Raw genomic sequence first — 20,134 nt, 5'->3', positions numbered from 1 at the left:
GCTCAAGCAATATTTTGCATCCCGCAGCAGCAACTTTTCTTCTTCCACGACAAGAGCCTTGTCACTGAGAAAAAAATTAGGACCAGTTTGGGTCAAAAGTACTCTTGTTTGGCTACAAAATGTGCCGCACAAGCTGTTTATCAGAAATTTGAGGGACACTTTATTCTGTCTTTGGAGCTGTAAAAAGATCATGCAGCCAAGCTCGATTTCTCAAAGGATGACATGTTTGTTGTTTTAACTGACAATGTGGGGAGTAAGTGAATGAGTGAAATGTCATTTTGTGGTGAACTAGTCTCCTAAACTTGCTCTCATTCTCTCTCTGACTCTCTTCCCATCTTCTCCTGCAGGGACACTTCCCTTGTTTGTTTCCTACTTTTCCAAAATTAAAAAACCCACAGGTATGTTGTGAACAACAAAACACGTACACCTCAAACCAAGACACATGCTCGTGTTTCTGAATGGATCTACAGACCTGATTGAGGAAGGTATGACTGTTTGAATACGTGTCTTCGTGGTGTGCTGTTTGCTCATGGCTGGGTGTGGATACTGCTGTTAGGACACAGAGTCAAGGACAGCCCTAAAGCACATGTTGTATTCACTGTGTATATATTGCACAATATAGGGAGCATAAGCTCCTTTTACTCTGACGTTCAAGCATAAAAAGGTAAGATCGAGGAATGGGTTGTCTCGCCTTCAATCCAGCAGGATGGGACCACAGATGGGATGTCTGTGATGGTTTTAACAATGTGTACTGTGTGCAACCCACTGTGGAGGACTTAAAACGCAGCAGCTAAAATGCAGACTGATACACCATAGACTACAATAACAAAATTAACTGATCTTTTTAGTCCACTTGAAAGACTTTGCTGCATTAAAAAAAACTGAAGTGAGGTGAACAGACTGAACACTTTAGAGAAAAGAGACGTTTGCAAAGTTTTACTTTGGGGAGATAATTTGAAGTTGACTTATGTATCAAGATAATATCGTGTCGTGGGGCCTCTGTTGATACCCAGCTGTACTTGGAGCATATGAATTAGCATATCAGACTGTGACAAACACCAAGGACAAAGACAGTTTAGTCTGTTTGAAGTCAGTTCATCCTCTTTGATGAGCTCTTTGTCCCTGTGTGTGGATTGGGAGATAAAACCATCAATGCTTTGTTGGTCACAAATACAAGTGTTTCTGTCACTTCATGGTGTTGAATTAAATTCTTTTAAGTGTACCTCACAAAAGCATAAACCCAAACAATAAATCATGTGCCAGGTGAGATTGACAGCATGAACCATAAATGTCAGGCAAAGCTGAACTTGAAATACAGTTGAGCCGCAGCAAAGGAGTCACAATAAATCATGGAGGCAAGAAATGACTCAAGATGTCAGAGGTGATGAAGCAAATATGAGACAAAGCGAAGCAGCCAAAAACAAAAGTGGATTAGAGCCTAACTAGTGCGGGGAAACAGAAGGTGATGAAAGTCACATACAAATTTTCACACGGGTGAATGCAATAAAATCTAAAAGAATAGGACAAAATGTAAAAGCATGGAAAATGTATTTCCAGGAAAAGTGACAGAGAAAGAAGATGAAGAAAAGTCTGTCACCTCCCAGAAACACCAGCATGGCGCTGTGTGGCTAAGTGCCCAAGGCTTTAAAACTGTTAGCAGGCAGCGGTTGGCCCAGCAGCAGACCAGTGTTTTACTGGTTCCCCTGGGCAGTATTATGGAGTGGGCTGTATGCCGCCTCGCCATCTTTTACTGAGCCAGGGTGATTAGGAGCCCCGCGTGCTGACGGCACATGAAGTAATTCTGTTACAGCCACTAGACTGGGATTTACACCACTGACCGAGCGCCTGCCACCGTCCTGTAAAGTGATGGACAAATATGCGGAGCAGATTACAACAAGGCTTTCCTGCTCTGGTCATTTATACAGAGCACAATGATCCAAACCAATGATGAGAAGGGGGGTAAAATGTTTTTTGTTTGATAGTTGAATAAAGTGCTGTCAGTTCCTCCACATGATGAGTGGAACAATTTTCTACGCATTTTTCTTTATCCGTTTAACAATAGGGTGCTGTGTTTGTTGAGCTGAGATGATTTCTATTGTTGTCTCCACATCTGGGATATTTAAAATAACCTTCTTTTTTTGTTCATTTATATACGCTGCTGAGAATATACTCAGTGGATCAGAAAAAAACTAATTATTTCATTTAAAAGTTAAATTTAAAAGTTCAATGTTGTAATACATTAAATGCTGATATGTAGAAAAATTCTCAGGCAGCTAAAGGGGTATGTATGTATGAGTTTTTAATATATATATATATATATATGGACATTTTGTTAGTCGAACCAGAAGCTGCTGTGATGCACTGAATCTTAATCATTGGCGTAGATTTCAATATTTAGAAAACTTACATTTGAAAAGTTAAGGCTTTTAGTGTTAGCTAGTCAACTACTTCTTCAATCTATGACTTTTTTTTGTAAAAGACATCATGTCTTCTGTAGGGACTGAACTACCGTATATATAAAATCTCCATTTAAAGTATTAAAATGTTTTTAATAAATATTGAACCACTTATTACTGAGTGAAAGTGCCTGTTTAACTTAATTGATTCTTAGAGTAGAAATGACAGTGCTGTTTGTGATCAAATGCCTTTCTTCTCGTCATATTATAGCTATTACTTTTTATTAGTTTACTCATAGGGTTTATGCATTGATGTCTTGTTTTTATTGATTTTGGTGCTTAAACTGCATTTTTGTTCACTGCAAATTAATACTGTCACTACTTCAGTATGTGTGTTGGCATTGTAACACTTGATTTACTTATCTATTTATTTATTCTAATGCAACAACCACTTGTGGCAACATTAAGATCACGCTGACTTTGAATCTGAGCAGTTCTTCCTCAGGTTTGGTTGTTAAATTCAAGCAAAAAACAAAAGGCGTAGATTACATGCGGGGTATGGGGGGGGTCATCTCTCAGGAATTTTTGAGTGTCAAAAACTATTTCCTGCATTCTGGTAAAGTTTTATGCACCAATTTATGGGGAAAAAAACATTTTATGTGGCAGCTTTTCATGTCAATGATAATTTAATTTGTTTTAATTAATGTAGAATCTCCTGGACTTTCATAGCTCATATGTGTTTCAGAAAGATTTCTAATTATATTCAAAACTTTTTGCACAATCAAAACATAACCCACATATCTGTGTTCTCTGAGAAGTTGAGAATAAAGTTTATTTTGAGAAATACTTATTAGTTATTACATATTTTAGGATATTTTAAGGAAAAAGTTGGAATTATTACTAAAAACAAATTATTATTATTAATATTATTAATAATAATATAACAATCTAATAATAATAATAAAAATACATTTGATATAATTAAGTCATTAATTTTTAAGAAAATAATCTGCCCTTTAGTCTGCTGAGCATTATATTTTTGTCACGCTGTCAAACTTCTGCAAAAAAAAATAACAGGCAGCTGCCACTGGGGGTGAGTTGTTGAGTATCTGAGCTCTGGACACAGAGGTCCTCCTTTACCATCCAACACACACCAGCTGAATGACTGAGATAAAGAACTCACCCTCAGTGTTACCTGGATAACTGCGGCTCTCGGAGGTTTATGTTTATGAGGTGACAGAGACAGACAGAGTGCGAGCTCTGACTTTGTGAGCCTGTGTGATTAGGTACAACAGGGTAAGATTTATTTCCTCCCTTATTTCTCCTGAGCACGTAAAACTCAGTTGTGGCTATCACTGTGGAGCCACATCTGGACCCTGCGGGACGTGTGTGAAATCATTTCTCGATTCCTGCAATTTAAAGTAATGCCTTGCAGATGGCAGAGTGCATGTGTGTGTGTAATAACTTGTACAGTAGGAGCCGCAGAAAGGCAGGAGACTTTGTGGAGACTGCTATCAAAAAGTAAACTGGACAAAATACATAAGCAGGGCTCAGCAAGTGGAACATAAGTGTCCCTTGAGCTGAGGACACTGAGGGTGGGGGTGGTTTTAGGAGACACGTGCGACAGCCTCGAGGCCGTTTTTTTGTTGGAGTCTGAGGCTGAGTGACATCACCACAAGGAGAAATTTGTCCTGGTTTCAGTTATTATTACTCTCCTTTTGCGATTTCTTGTCAGCATGTGGAGGGAACAGAAGCTCTGCAGGAGCACGTGGGTCACACTTACACAAACATTAAAGCACTGTACACAAGAGGCTTCAGGTTTCTGGTTAATTCTGTGACGTGTGGCTAAAAGTACACATAGGAGGTGACACGGTGCCTTGGAGCTATCACCTTACTGCACCTTGTTGGGACTGGCTGACATTGAAATAGGCTGCCAGCTGCCGACGGGTAGTTTATCACTAGCGTTGGGAAGTATTCATTGGCTTTCTCAGCTTGAGGATGGCTCTGTGAATGACGACAACATATGTGCTAATGTACACTGCACGTACACTGTGGAGACGGATAGCCCTTCATATGTCAGTGGAGGAATTAAGTGTGTGAATAGATAAAATATTTAATCAACTGATATATATATATTTGTAATTTATAATATTACTTAACCAAAAATAATTGTGTTGTAGTTTGACCCTTTGATATCTGGATAAACAGCAGTTTTTTTGTGATGTGTGCAGACAGCTTTCACAAACAATTAAAACCTTTAAAGCATGCGCAAATTGATTTCTTCCAAAAACTTGGAGAAAAAAAGATAATCAGTAACTTGGCAAGAGATGCAAGAAAAACTAAGGAAATTATGAAAAGGTGACAAGGAAATTAACTAAAAAATAAAAAAAATAAAATTAGTTCAGAGGAAGAGACAGAGAGAATTTGTATAAAATTATAAATAATAGGAAAACTGTTCACATGATGATCACAAGTATATATTTCCAATGATAAATTATTATTGTCATTATTCATTTGACCTTTTTTCTATTATTTTTAGGTCATTTTTTGTAACTTTTTAGTAACTTCTTGCTAATTTTGGTAATTTTCTGTTAAGCTGCTCATTCTCTCCATGTTTTTGAAAGAAATCAGGCCAATTTGCTCAGGTTTCAAGGGGATAAAGTGATGTTGTGTTTGATTTGGTGTGATCTGGCCCTGTTCATGTGTGTGTGTGCATGAAGTTTATCAGCGTACGTATTTGTCCTGCACACGAGCTCATTAAAATGCATACTTCAAAAAGCAAAACTACTCATTCAAATGATATGTAACCAGCCTCTCCGAACAGTAAATAATGAAACCAGTCACGTCTCTTGCTTAAAACAGGTCCTGCAGGTAGGCATTAAGATATAGCGTACTGAAAGGAGGCTGGAATTTCTCTCCTCAGCCAAGCTGCAAGGTGAGTCGCTCGCTGCTCTCCAAAGTCTGTGCGGGAGTGCGCTCTGCTGCGGTGCGCCTCGCCTCGCCCCTCCCATCTGAACTCCTGCTTAAACTCTCCTCTGTGCTCACCAATAAAGCGCTTTTTGTCCAGGGAGGCAGCGCTTGAGCGCATTCCTTGACGTGGAGGTCGGCGTGTCTCTCCAAGGATTTGATGAAGACCGTTCGTTATAAGTTTAATACGTTCATAGAAACTTTTTTAAAGGGCGCGCACACACGGAAAACTACAAGGTCTTTGGAGTTTTATCGGCGAACTACTCCGCTTGGATAAAGACACACAAGCGCAGCTGCGCGCACAACTTTACTTCTTTGAAGTTGAGGGTAAGAGTTTCCTACTTTGACTGATTAAAATAAAGAAAAACATTTTATAGTTGTGGAGCTCTAAGAATTGAAAGAGAATCGAGACGTGCGTAAAGACGCGTTATGTTGATAAATGCGTTTTGGGTGGAATATGATTAACTTAAAAAAATGAATTAATTAATAGATTAATTGCACTCGTTAACAAAATGTTGTTTGAGTGCAAAATCCAAACTCTTAAACAGGATGATGTCCCGTTAAATATAAGCCACGGCTGATCTGTGCTGATTGAAGTCAAACGACAACTCCCTTCACAAAAACTCACCGTGTTTCTGTTCTGCTCGACAGAAAGTTGATAAAACTATAAATAATAATAATAAAAAACTGTATCATGCTTTCAAACGTGCCGCTGTGATAATAACAGTTTTTCTGTAAATGCATACAGCCTCCGAGCAAAATGCCAAAACATCATCATGATCGCTCCAGTGACTTATTGAATGCAGCAGGTTTTATTGGCGATGTGGGCGCCACTAATGCTCCCGATTACCAAACACTGACAATAAAACAGTATTTGTGGGGAAATGCGTAAAACTCGAAAGTGTGCGCGGAGCAAAAAGGAGCAGCAGTCGGGGCGGTAATGAGGCGGGCTGGTGTGGGACCGCAGGACGCCGTGCAGCACGCAGGGGCCCGAGCCGAGTGTCTACACCGCACCCAGCAGCGGTCACCGCAGAGGGAGAGAGCTGTTTTTGGACCTACACAGGGGAACGTCCCACAGCAGAAAGTTCAATAGGACACTGGTGTTAAAAATGGTTAGTTTAAGGTTCTAGTATTTCGTAGGATGGAATCAAAGCCTGATTATGTTGATATTTGGACATAGATTATGTCCAAGTGGAGACAAGTGGAGATTGATGTTATCCAAGTGATGCAACCAAATAATGACTGTAGCATACTGCACATCACAGCAGTTGTTTTTGTAGTTTGCAGACAATTTGCAAAAAAATCTGGTAGTTAAGATGGATCACTGCTTTCCATTGTGAATGCAACAAATTAATCAGATTAATAAGTTAGTTGCAAATGCCAAGCTTCAGTTGGTGGCACTTTGACTTGATGTGGTTTATGCTGGCTTCAGAACAAACATGAGGAATTCATGAAGCTAATAAATAATCTGGAACAACCTTATTATTATGATAGATCGAAGATAACATTTAATGCAGTGTTGGTGGCCAAGTTTCAGTCATAAGCATCACTGGTGCCACCTGATATTAAATATGTTCCTACAGCTGCTACTGTTGACAGAATTACTCCATAACTTCATTACCAAAAATTGTCCACTTTGACTGAACAAGTTCCAGAGCCGGATTTGAACATCTCAGTTGTTTTTTTTTCATCTGGCAGTGCAGATGAATGAAACACTGGCTCTGATGCGAGGAAAAGGTACAAGCAGAAATTAGCGAGACATCACTTTCCTGCAGCATGTGTGTGCAGCAGAGCAACGAGCGATGAGGTCAAATTCCTCAAAGATTAAATCTGAGTGACCCACTCCGCCAATAAACTAACGTCCAATAAAGTGACACGACGCAACATGTTTAGTGCATCTCAATCTGTAATCTGTCCAAAAAGTAAAAGAACAGCAAGTCCATCTGTTTGATCCAGATAATTTAATCTGTATAAATATTATGCCAATATAAACTTTGATTTTCTCTTACCCCTTTTCCACTAAAATTAACTCTGGTTCCTGAACCAGTTTCATTTAAGGGTCTTGGAAACTTGGTGCTATCTAGAGAACCAGTCAGCATTACCACCAGTTTACCATTGTAATCAAGGATTTGTCATCACGGAGGGTCAATTTGTCCTAAAAAAGTTTTTTTAGACATAGTTTTAACATCAGAATTCTGTAAGTGTTTGTCCTCTTACGCTGCGGTGACAGAAAGATGATCAAACCAGTTGCTGTAAGAGGTAAAGTCACCACTGAAAAAAATACCAGCAAAATAAGGCTCCTTTATGATGTGAAGAACCAAACAGAAACCCCAAGACCCAACTGGGAACGAGAGATCCAAATAAAACCGCGTTAAAACATTCTACATATGCTTTCGCCTGAGATGCTTAATTCATGTAAGAACTTTCTTCTGACCACGATCCCTCCAGCTTTCTGTCAGATTACCATCTTTTACACAGCCCCCACAAACAGGCACGGAAAATCGTCCTAATCTGTCCTGGGGGTGAAACAGGCAGCGTAAACTACTCCAATAGCCCGCTATTAACCCCTGCACTGGCGTACCGCTTGTTTCCTCGCCATGTGTTTCCTCACAGGCTGTTATTATGCCATGGGAGAAGCTACTGTGTCATTGACAGTATATAATGGTGGTAATTGGTTTATATTAGGCTACCAGACACAGCAGAGCAGCCACAGGAGGCCAATTATCCCTCACTAATGTGGAGGACTTTCAGGCTGCTATGATGCACAGATTGCAGCACTTACAGTAGAAGAGAGCATTTGTGCCAGTGAAGTTATTTTCCGCCTTCTGCTGCAGTGTTTCACTCTCTGCACAGTTTTGTTTGTACAGTCGCTAGTTGACCCTGCACACTTCTAAAGGGGATAAATGAATGATGTGTATGAGGAGAGAGACAGAGAACAGGGAGAATGAGGCAAGGTAAAGTTGTTTTTACCTGTGATGTCTTAGCTTGTCAAAATATTGGTTGCGTAACATATAGGGACACTTATGCGGTAAAATGTGCAATTGTGCATGCTTGTGTGTGAGACACACATGCATGGTGGGTGGATTATCTCTCCCCCACAGGACGTTTCTTGCCCTTAAATGTTGTTAAATGGTTTGTGGACGGGGAGCATGAGTAAGGCAAAAGAGCCCTCTGTCATAAAACCAAATTTAAGCAATTAAGCACAGGCCTGCTGTCACCCCACGGTGGCAGTAATGTCGAAACAGTGCCAAGCATCTGGGATTTTGCCACCAACTCTGTATCTGTAATTTGTTTTTTACAAAATCAAGGCAGAAGTTTCATTATGCGTGCCAAAGAGCTCGGGTGAAAGGCGCACTGATGTCTAAATCTCCTGCTGGCGATGATTGGCAGTTCTTCCATTTGTTGTGTTGAGACATGACTTGAGGAACTGCCGGTAATTTTACTTATCAACACAGTTCTTTGCACTGAGAGCAGATTTTCACATCTCCCTCGTATTGCCAGAGCTCCGTTTTTTACGGCAATTAGGGGCAGTGCCTGAAGCATCTTACCCTCCGCATCAGAGGGATTAGAGGGTTAAAAGTCAGGTGCTGAGGCGAGGAGGCCTGGGGAAGGGAGGAGAGGAGGGGTAAAGGGAGGTGGAGGATGGCAGCGGGGCACTCACACAGCAGGCCGTTAGAGGGAAGTCGACAGGGCAGAAAGTTGGAATAAGTGTGTGAATATGTGTGTGTGTTTGTTTTTCTCAATGTGAGAGTGAGGGCTCGTCACAATTAACAAAGAGCGAGAGAAAGAATTCAAGATTCTTCCTCTATCAGAATTAAAAGGCTTCTGCGTGCCCCTCGTCAGGTGTTTGTGCAGTAGGGGGGCATTCACTGGTTGACAACCAAGAGCCGGAGCTGCACTCTCAAAGAAGGCGTCTTAAATAAAACCCCCGGCTTTAAGGGCCTCAGCCTCACACATCAATGCTGACCCAGCGGTATGTGGAGGCAAACCCCAGCCTGTACGCCTGCCAAGCTAAATTGAAGAAGAGCTTGCCGATGCAGCCAAATGATGCGTTCAGAAGAACCACTTCAAAACCTTGCATAAATATACACACACATGCGAAGGGATCTGAGGGCCACGGAGTGCCCCAGCTTGAGCGCAAATAACTGCCGTCCTTAGTGTCAACAGACACACACATGCTCACTGCTGTCAGATTTCACCAGCTTATCTAACATCTAAAGCAGATGAATCACTCTCAGGCTTTACATTAAATACCGCTATCTTTTTAACCTTCTCACTCTGGTTGGAAAATCTGCAACAAGCCGCAAAAAAATCCCCCAAATTCCCAAAACCAACTCCAGTGGAGTATTACGGGAGAAGAGCGGAGTGAGAGACAGATGGAGGATGAGAGGGAGGATGCTCATCCCAGAAAGCCACCACAAATTGCTGCATTTCAGTGGGACCCGTAAAAAAAAGAGAGAGAGAAACAGCTCTTAATCTAAGGTTGTAATTACCTCTGGCCAGCACTGTAATTAGGAAATGAGCCTTGAACCAGATCTTACTGGGCAAGAGCAAAGCAAGGGCGCACGCACACACACACACACGCACACACGCACGCATCTATACTCTTTGACCAAAACCAGAAGTGGGAAAAGCCGATCTCACTTTGAGATGAAGGCCAAATATTTAACCACTGACATGAAACATTAATGTTTTACTGAATATGGATCGAATGAAAATACAGAGTAAATTTGCGAGCTCATGTGGGTGTTTGTATTGTGAGTTTGTGCGATCGCAATCACGTCACAGAGTGACCGAGACCTTGTTTGTCACAAAGTGGTGACATACCCACTCATGTAGGCACGTGGTACATGCAAGCAGATATGTATGTGCAGAGCTGCTCTCTCACATTACATCATTCAGAGCTGGAGATCTTGGCTCCTCTTTTACTTAAATGGACAGTTCACCCCAAAATCAAAAATATATTTTTTTCCTCTTACCCGAAGTGCTATTTATCAGTATCATCATCAGTGTAAATTGTTTTTGTGTGAGTTGCAGAGTGTTGGTGATATCAACCGTCGAGATGTCCACCTTCTCTCCAATATAATGGAACTCGATAGCACTCAGCTTGTGGTGCTCGAAGCGCCAAAAATACATTGAAGAAAAACTCAACAGCAATGTCTTTTTCCAGAAATCATGACCCAGGAACTATTTTCTTTCTCCGAAACTTTCACCAACTGTATCCCTGCACCGAAGGAAGTGTGCATCTAATGGTAGCTAAACTAGCACCACTGAGCGAGCTTAGGTTACAGCTCAGCTGAGGAGGACGCCATTAATGTTTACATCTCGCTCTGTTACGAGCAAAACCCTCTTGTCCGTGAGTAGATGCACAATTCCTTCTGTGTGGTGATACGGTTGGTGGGTAGAAAGAGAATAGTTCCTATATGAAACTGCATAACTGTATAATTGTGTCATGACTTGTGGAAAGAGACATTGCTGTTGAGTTTTTCAAATACATTTTGGCGCTTTGAGCACTACAAGCTGAGTACAATCTTGTTCCATTATATTGGAGACAAGGCAGACATCTCTATGGCTGATACCTCCGACACTTGGTAACTCACACCGCAAAGATCTAGACTGATAAACAGCGCTACGGGTAAGAGGAAAATTATGTATTTTTGATTTGTAGTAAACTGTCCCTTTACTGTCTATTTCCGTCACTGCCATGGACACAAATAGTTTTGTTATCTGCTGCTGTCCACACCGTGAGAGAGCAGCCTGAGAGAGGAAATCAGTGCCATGCATACGTGCAAATGCCTGCATGTGTATATCTGAATGCCACCGTGTATCTGCCCAAATCTCAATCACTCAACGCTGCAATCAACAGCCAAGCGGTTGTGACAGTGCCACAAGTCATAGCTTGTCACTGGTGCACATATCCAACATACAAGATGCACATTTAACATCAAGCAAAGCAACATACCGACAGCGTAACACAAAGCTCTACTCTATTTATCCCACCCGTCCCCTGCAGGTTTATGGGTTGGACCGATGTTTTGAGCTATAATTTTGGACAAATTGCTGGCAGTTTTAGATGATGCCACTACAAAGAGGTTCCAACTAACTGCTCAGCTGTGTTCTGCTTTGGGAGAGATTAAACCAGATGGGGAAGAGAAAGGGAGTGACACAGAGAGAAAAGGAGAAACAGAGGAGGAGAAGGGTGAGGCGATATTTATGTTTAACAGATGAACACAGAGGAAGAAAATTATAGTGGACAGAGAAGCTGAAAAGTATCAGTCCTCTATAAAAGGGAATAACAAAAATAACTAAAGAATAAATATGAAAGTAAACCTTTGAGAGAGAAAATACGAGGTACTGACAGGTTAAAAGATACTAGCAGTGATTTGGCAGTGTGTAGTCTGCACAAATTAAAGACTGGAAAGACGTGGAGAAGGCGGCCTGAGCTATTACGGCATACCAAGACAGGAATACTGTTGTCAACAGTTTTGTCTTTTATAAAAGTGCGACAGTCATTCAATTTTGCACCAATTTTAAGTTCCACTTTGAAAGCTAAGTATTTACAGTGCAGTCAAGGGATTGTCTGAGAGGGAGACACGGTGACCTCGAGACACAAAACTGACCACGACAGGGTCAGCACATGAGTCCTTACACTCATTATGCACTCACTAGCAAGCATACATTGTTGCGTTTACCCCTACAAATTGGTGAAATGTCTGCAAAATAAACCCAAAAAGGGCAAAAACACATGCATATAAGTCTCTGTGCAGCGTAGCAAAACACTCCAACAGACAAATAAACACACGGATGCAGAGTGCAGCAAAGGCCTCGCAGCAAGTCAGAGTGCAAAACCGACACTGCAAACACTGCACTCTGTTATGTGTAAGTGTGCGTGAGCTGCAGGTGACTCAGAGATCATGTATGCAAAGTGAAGTGAGGCTTCAGGTGCACCATCAGGTAAAGCACGTGTTTTGGTCCTCAATCTGCTGTCTGCCTCCACAGACTGTTTGACTCAGAACTTAGGTATATGAAGTATGGCTCATAAACACTGCCTAGTGGGAACATACTAGAAGAGTGAGTGTACTTTTTATGAATAGGTGTATAAGAGTCTGTCTGTTCTGTAGAATCAAGGAAGAAACTGTGTGCATCTTGGGTAATTATTTCTGAAAAGGTTTTATGACGATGCCTTGAACTAATTAAAATGAAAAGTTGGCCAGTAGAAAGAAATGTGGGAGCTGCTCTTAGCCAAATGTCTCCTACTAATACAACACCTAGCAAGCGGTTGCTTTGGGTTTTCCAAAACGAACTCCTATTTCTGATCCCATAACCTCGCTCAAAAATAACACTTGTTAATACACCTTATTTATTCAAAGTAACACAAGCTGTTCTGCATTCATGGACAAGAAGACGCTAACTAACTGGGGGAAAAAAAGGTAGGTTTAGTCAATACTGAAAATAATCATCAATTGCAGCCGAAGAATTGTCCAAAACTGTCAAATTTTTGTCTTTGTTGGAAATGTACATTTGACATTTAACGCCCCCTCAAGGAACACTTTGTTCATAGATGACGGTGAAAATAAATTAATCTTGCAGATCGTAGCAGAAACTGTGCTATGGATGTATTACAATGTATACAGGTTCAAGAAAAGCAGTCTTATGTCATGCTTCAGTCAAAGCTCTACACGCATGTGCGCGCGCGCGCGCACACACACACACACTCTCGGGCCACAGTTGATGGGCTGATACCACAGGACGAGGAGCTGACAGAGTGGAGAGTGGTCGGCCTGCATTCTTCCTCTCCCGCTCTGTCATTCTCTTGTGCTGCCACACGGCCTGCCAGTGCTCAGCACGCTCCCGCACACAGCTGGAATCCAACCAATTAACAGGAAAAAGAAAAAACTTCCTGTTTTGCTTGTGGACCATTAACAATGCGTGACAGGGGGGCTGGATTCCAAATAAATGGAGAGAGGAGGAAAGAAAAACATACGCAAAATGTTTGTCTAAAAGGTACAACTGTTGTGTTGTTTCCAGGAGAAGAAGACCTGAAGAAAAGTGGAGCGAGAGTAGAGGAGGAAGCTTCTGCGCTGGGTGAGTGAAGCATTTAATCAAATCTGACAGTTTTATTAGTAATTTGCATCATTATGAAAAAGATGTGGCTAGTAACAAAAATACAAACCAACTGTTAGCATCAGGAATAGTTCTTCATCATAATGCAAAATACTGTTGTTTAGTGTAAGATTGATTACAGAAGCAAAGACATATGTTAGAATAATACACTTCTTTGAATATCTGCATCCAAATCACACGCGGTTGGCGGTCCTTATTGTGTTAACCGTAACACCCCTGCTTCCTCAATAGGGTCCTTTCACACAACTTTGAGCCTCTTAACAAGACTGGCAGGAGAACAAGAGCAGCTCTCTTAACACACACACACACACACACACACACACACACACACACACACACACACACACACACACACACACACACACACGGCATTTAACAGATACAGTGAGCCTGTGTACAGTTACAGACAGAGAGGAAAGGAAAATAGAGACTGGAGGAAGCTTGGAGTTTGACATGCCTGTCTGGTTGCGGCAGAAGTGGGTAGCATGGAGGCTTCTCAGTACATGTAACCTTGTGAAAATCTACAGTACATGTAGGGAATTTTTGCAGATAAGCAGATAAGAATATACATTTTTTTGGAGTAAAAGAAAAAAATTAAACTTATTTTCACGTCCAGATACTTTTAAAAACATAAGTCTGGAAAAATGTTCTTTTTTTCTTCTAATTGTCATTAAACCAAAGAAAACTAAGGTGCTAAGGTTACCTTGCGTCACTGCTGAAAACTGTCGCTCTGATTTTCTTTTCTACGCAACACACCCCTCCTGACCCCTCAACCTCTGCCCTGCCTCATTCCTGTGTTGTGCTAGTTGTCAATGAGCTGTGACAGGAACTGTGTGGGCTTGTAAAGGCACACACATACGCAGGACGAGACCATAGCCTCGGGCCTCTGGACGAACACCGCTACTCTCGCTAATTGCCTCACAGCTCCTGCATCTCGCTCTAGGCAGCCCAGACATCCTCGGGGAAAACAGACATGAAGGGAGCAGTGGTGTTGTGGAGTTGGTGTCAGCTTTAACGCATGCGCACACTCCTCAGGTTAAGGAATTTGCGCATGGAGTATCTGTAAATTATTTGCCGTGCAGGCAATGTTTCAATGTCAGTATGCACACAGGCTCTGTTTCTGCCTTAATCCTGAGGTTTGAACATCAAAGTTGGTACACACAACAATGAATTAACCTTTCTTTCTTCTGAGTGCTAAATACACATCACTGCCACACCTAATGTATGAATTTGAATACATAGTAAAATACAAGTGTGTGTGTAAATCGAGTCTCCAAATCCAAGCCAAATGTCTGGCTGTTAGCAGTCTGTGTTTCCCATTAATACGACCAGCAGCCGCGTGTGTGTGCTTGACTTAAAGTCATGAAACTTCCCCCACTCAGTCCACCGCTCACTATCGCTCTGACGCCATGGCAACTGTGTATAATTGTCCGTTAATAATGTTAATATTTCCACCAAAAAGCAAACATGGAAAAGCAAACAAGAATGCCCCGTGATGTGCACATACTCTTAACACACACAGATTCATTGACAACAGGACACACATACACACACAAAGGCAGATCACACTTGTGAGCAAACACACACAGGTAGACATTGTTCAGTGTGTTACAGGTCAGCTGAGGAATCTACTGTACACACTTAATGACGTGTATGAACAGATGTGAAAGCAAACAAACTTGCTCTTTATGCAAACAAATTGCTATTCGCCGCTACAATAACAAAGCAACATTTATTCGTGTTCTCTCTGTGGCGGTCTGTCATGTTATCTCAGGCTCTCTGTTTATGACAGTGTGATGAACCCACAGGGCACAGACAGAAACAAACATGTACTGGGGGCATTTCTTCCTCTTAACCACACCGAGGGACCCTCTTTAATTTTATATAACAGATAGGCTTGGGCAGACATCAGAATAACGGCCCCTTTAAAGGAGCATACAAGCATTTTTTCTGTTTGTTACGAACCACATATACTTTAAAGCAATGGTTTCCAACCTTTTTCTTCAAGGGACCCCATCTTCTGTCACTGAACAAAAACTGTCTGGATTGATGTTGTTAAACTGTAATGCGCTGCATTATTTCCAAATCACATTGAACTTGCATTATCACACAGTAAAATTATAACTAATGTTAATCCAAACCTGTTCAGTGTGATGTATTACAGAACTCAAACAAGTTTCATGAGTCTGCTTATAAACTGTCATAATGCGTAAAACTTACTGGAAACCAAACGCCTTCTGCAATGGGTAAAAAAAAGAAAGAAGATAAATCCAAAAGTCAGCAAAATGTTTTTTGAAACATAACCTGTAGCTTTAACCTGTGCTTTAAAGCTAGTTGATAACTTCTATAAAAAAAGAGAATAGATTTTTTTGTGACTGTGCTGCCACGTTGGAAATAGTTGACCTAAGTATTAACCACCGCTCACCGACCGGACCAACTTTCTTATTTTACAGCTAAACAGTACACTAACATATGTTTCTGAAAACATTTTAGGTGAGAAATAGGCAATGCAGTAACAGCACTGCCTAGTTTGACAGTTTAAGTGCAGGTCACGAGGAGTGATTGACAGCAGTGTTAGAGGCTCCTTGGCTCGGATTGGCTGTTTTTCTTTTCGTGTCCTGCCTTGTCATGACTTTAGAAGCAATTTGACGGGGAAGAGGAACATGATTTTTTTCTCACGGATCACCTGTCACATAAACTTCTTTGTGAATATCGTGACACTATTTTTCTAAAAGTTATCAGTTACAGCTTTAATGGAAACCAAACACTGTCTAGTACATAATCTGTTGTCTAAGAGCTAAAACTTGCAAAAGTAGTGATATGATCCTTTAAAGAGTGCGCCCCATGTGGAATAAATGGACAAAATAGGCCTGGGGTGAAATATGTCTCCACGCAAATCATACATCATAAGCAGACCATACTGCTGAGAAATTAGAGGGCTCATATTGTATTGATTTTGGATGGTTTTCTAAGAAATGCACTATAAAGTCCTGTAGGCAGTTTGCTGAATTGTTGTGTTCATGATTTAAACAGTCCGTTACATGTAGTGACAGCTTTAAGGGGGAAAAGAGGCTACAGAGAGCTTACTTTTTTATTCCTTCACTTCTGTCACTACCCTCCTCCCCTTTCATCTCTCTCACCTTGTTTGTACTTCCTATGAGGAATCTTATGGTGCACACCTGCTGCAGGCAAGCTGTGGAGTCGAGGGTCAATGTTGATGTCTTAATAGACTGTTGCTGACGGATGTCTTTACACTCACTAAGATGTTGGAGCTCACCTGTTTAATAAGTGGAGTATGCAGGTTTAATGTGATAATCAAACTAGGGATTAAAAGACTGAAGTTGGCCCACATGGTCCTGTTATTCATTGTCAGACTTCATGGTGGAAAATGAAAATTTAATTATTTCTCATAGGGAGGATAAAGGAAATAACAGCAATGGAAAAGATTAAAGTGGGTGACATAATTAGTCAAATCAGAAGTGCATCTAAGAACCCACTCGGAAAACCACAAAAAAAGATAGCGCTGTTGTGGAGATACTGAAATAAACAAGTCAACGGTCTTGAGGAGGTAAATGCAGGGCACACGGGGCCATGGAGGAGAGGCATGTCAGTGCTGGGGGCGGGAGACTGTGCTGTCTGCCTGCTGGTTTGCCAGCCAGCCTCCCCAGAGCTGGCGCAGCACCAACACAGGCAGCAGTTTCACAATAAATTCCTTTGTGACATCCTAATCAGCAGCACTGATCTCCTTTTCACATTTATCTTGTGTGTGTGTGTGTGTGCCACATGTCTGCGGTGTTTTTTTTGTTTTTTTTATTAAAAGGAAAAAGCCTGCGGGCCAGAATGACAAGAAAAATCACAAACGGTAACTCTTAGAAAAGGAGGGGCCATGAGGCTGGGGGCCTGAAAAACTGGTAGCACTGCACAATGCCTGCCTTTAAATGAAAGTTGTAGTAAAGAAACAAGTGAGTACTTGTGCCAGATTTACTGTAGGTATACAACATTATTTACTAAACCTAACGTCACTGTGAATCACTTGTAGTTTTCAGCCATATTTAAGCCATTACAACATGAACTGCCAAACTTCCATGCATTATAGTGCACAACAACAAATAAATCACTCATCTTTCAATCAACTTCTTCAATAAATCACTTGCTTTCTTCCTCATTACCTAATATAGCAACCATTGTTCACATTTTAACTGCCATAGATGTCAACTTCATCTCAAACAATGAAGTTCAGATTAGGTTTAGGCAAGTAAAGTTACTGGCGTAAGAGTTTAGGAAAAGAGAAATGGTGACGAGGTAGCTTAAAATTAACAACAACGATATCAACAACAACAACAATGATAATGATAATTAATAATAAATTCTCTGAGGTAGAGTCCTGTGGTGTTTGAACCATCGACCACCTCAGCCTGCCTTCTTCCACAGACTACTTCCTTCTTTACTCCTGTCAGTGCATTGATCACATGATCACAACCATCCTCATTACGTGTGCTGTGCAAATGAGCTGGGTGTCTGTATGTGTACTTTCCAAGTCTACAAGTTTCTACACTGATCTGAATTCTAACAAGTTAAATAAGCTGATGTTTACCTTTTAACACTAGCGCTGCCTCCCTGAGTTTCTGTTTACCATCCTATTACTTTAGTTTCAAACTCTCACAAGGTCCCCGTGAATGCTTTGACAGTTACATAGTTGCCACGAGGCCCTGCAGGGCTGTTCATCAGATTCCTGTCATACTCTTGCAAGCTACATGAACAAACCTGAGAGGGGAAAGAGGTGAGCAGAGGACTAAGGGGAGGACAGGGCAACCAGGTGAAGCGGGGGATTTTGGAAATATTTGTGCAATGTGTCAAACAAAGAGTGGCACCTGTCCAACACGTGAGAGAAGCAGGCTGTAAAATCAGTCAAGACCTCCTTAACTTTCTGGAGGAGATGCAGATAAGTAACTACAGTGTGTTCAAAGAGATATGTGGAAAGATGATCCACAGACAAACGTGCAGACAGATAAATGTGTGTTTTTTCAGCAACTGCGTGTGACACTGTTTGTCTAAGAAAGATAGTCAGCCTACCAGTCAGCCGGTCCTACAGTCAGTCAGTCAGTGTGCCTGCCTGCCGCCTGACTTATACACACCCTCTGATTTAACTGAGCTCCATTTTTACACAGAGCTGCTGCAACAAAAGCCAAAGGTACAAAACATCACCAAAATGCAGCTTAGTCCATGTTTTGATCTTTTATACAAAGAGAATGAGAGTGATAGTTAAGCATGCCGTCGAGAACAACGAGAAAAACACTCCCATCTTCTGTTATTCATCAGTTACATAAAAGATTTTAAAGCTCTGAGACATAAATGCTCTGTATGATGAGCTTTATGAATGTTAGAAACATCAGCTGGATATAGATCAGGTGACAAACTCGCACGTTGAAGCTGGAATGTATGTCAGCAGCAGAGCGTCTGAGCGGCAGAGCGTCGGAGCGTGCACTTCACTCCGGGCTTGTGGCTGACTGATAAAACTGGTCCATCCAGCCACTTCTAACCACAAGTACACACACAAAGCACAAACATTGCCCTGCTCCAGGCTCGGTTCTCTTAGGTGTTTTGAAGACTGTTAAAAGGAGTCCGTTTGAGACCCCCTTGCTGCCTGGAATACTTTGGGTGTCCCCATCATGAGGACAAAGCTCTGGAAAACACAGCTCCCGGGGCCAATGCGCCAGACAGTACAATGAAGTTTTGATTCTGGGAGGAGGGTGTGTGAATAGCTGTGCACAGGATGTGAAGGCACAAGCCAAGACCTGGATTGAGTCCAACTTTATGACACCAGGATGTCATATTTAGCGTTTCCTGGTGATGTTGTCCTTTTGGAGTCATCAAACTATGACTACTGTAGTGGTGTGGTTTGAGAGAAAAGAGATAAATCTGGATTAAGTAAAGCAGAGAGGTGTTTGTTTGTGTTTCTGTGCCACACGGCTGTGACCAATTCAAGCCTGGTCTGAGATACTTAGCACAGTGGTGGGGTCGTGCTCTTGAGGTCACAACAGGCCGAGCAGCACAAAGGAGGCACAAGAGTCACAAAAGTTGTATGTGCAAACACCACAGAGAAATAAGAAAACAGATGAAAGCCCAGGTTGTCTGTGTAATGTGAGAGTCCTGTGGTGAAGATCTCAGACTGATTCATTGTGACTCAACGGCTGTCTGTCCTGAGAGGTCACAGGGCACGGTGCGGTGATAAAAGACGTGTGTCGGTGTTGAAACATTGCACACTGAGCAAAACAAGAGGACACTGTGTGTGAAAGAGAAGAGAGTAAGCCAGTGCATCCTGTGTCTCCCCTCATGTGTGCCTTTATAAAAACATAATCAAGTCGAGCATCTACAGCACCATCAGTCATATCCTTCAGCAATAAAACAAAAGGAAATGGTCTGCATTTCCTTTTGGATCTCATAGTGCCTGACCTTTTTGCTCAAAAGCTCAGAGGAGGCAGAGCTAGACTGCAGACTTGCTGTTGCAGAGTCCCAGCTCTGGTCTAGTTTGGCTGCCCAGCCGCCCACCTTGGCCTCCTTCTATTCCCCTTTCGCCTGCTAAAGAGCAGAGTCTGAGGCAGAAGCGTGCTGCTGGCTCAGGCTGGAGCTCAAGCGCAGGTCGCATC

General features: G+C 41.7%; 2 protein-coding genes across 3 annotated transcripts in view; one reads left to right on the top strand and one right to left on the bottom strand.

The window, feature by feature from the left end:
• The window catches only part of coro7 (coronin 7), a 142,599-nt gene that overhangs the window by 30,853 nt on the left and 91,612 nt on the right, over positions 1-20,134 (bottom strand). The window lies entirely within an intron of this gene.
• Positions 5,447-20,134, top strand: part of vasnb (vasorin b) — a 28,338-nt gene continuing 13,650 nt past the window's right edge. Inside the window, exons 1-2 of one of the 2 annotated variants that reach the window (XM_042504154.1) lie at positions 5,447-5,690; positions 13,392-13,448. The gene's annotated coding sequence lies outside the window, so the exon portion shown is untranslated. Of the gene's footprint in view, positions 5,691-13,345; positions 13,449-20,134 lie in introns of those variants that run through there. The other variant, XM_042504156.1, reaches the window with a different exon arrangement.

The sequence above is a fragment of the Plectropomus leopardus genome, chromosome 17 (assembly GCF_008729295.1).
Source record: "Plectropomus leopardus isolate mb chromosome 17, YSFRI_Pleo_2.0, whole genome shotgun sequence".
NCBI lineage: Eukaryota > Metazoa > Chordata > Actinopteri > Perciformes > Serranidae > Plectropomus > Plectropomus leopardus.
The sequence above is the reverse complement of the archived record's forward strand: the minus strand, read 5'-3'. Positions and strand labels throughout refer to the sequence as shown.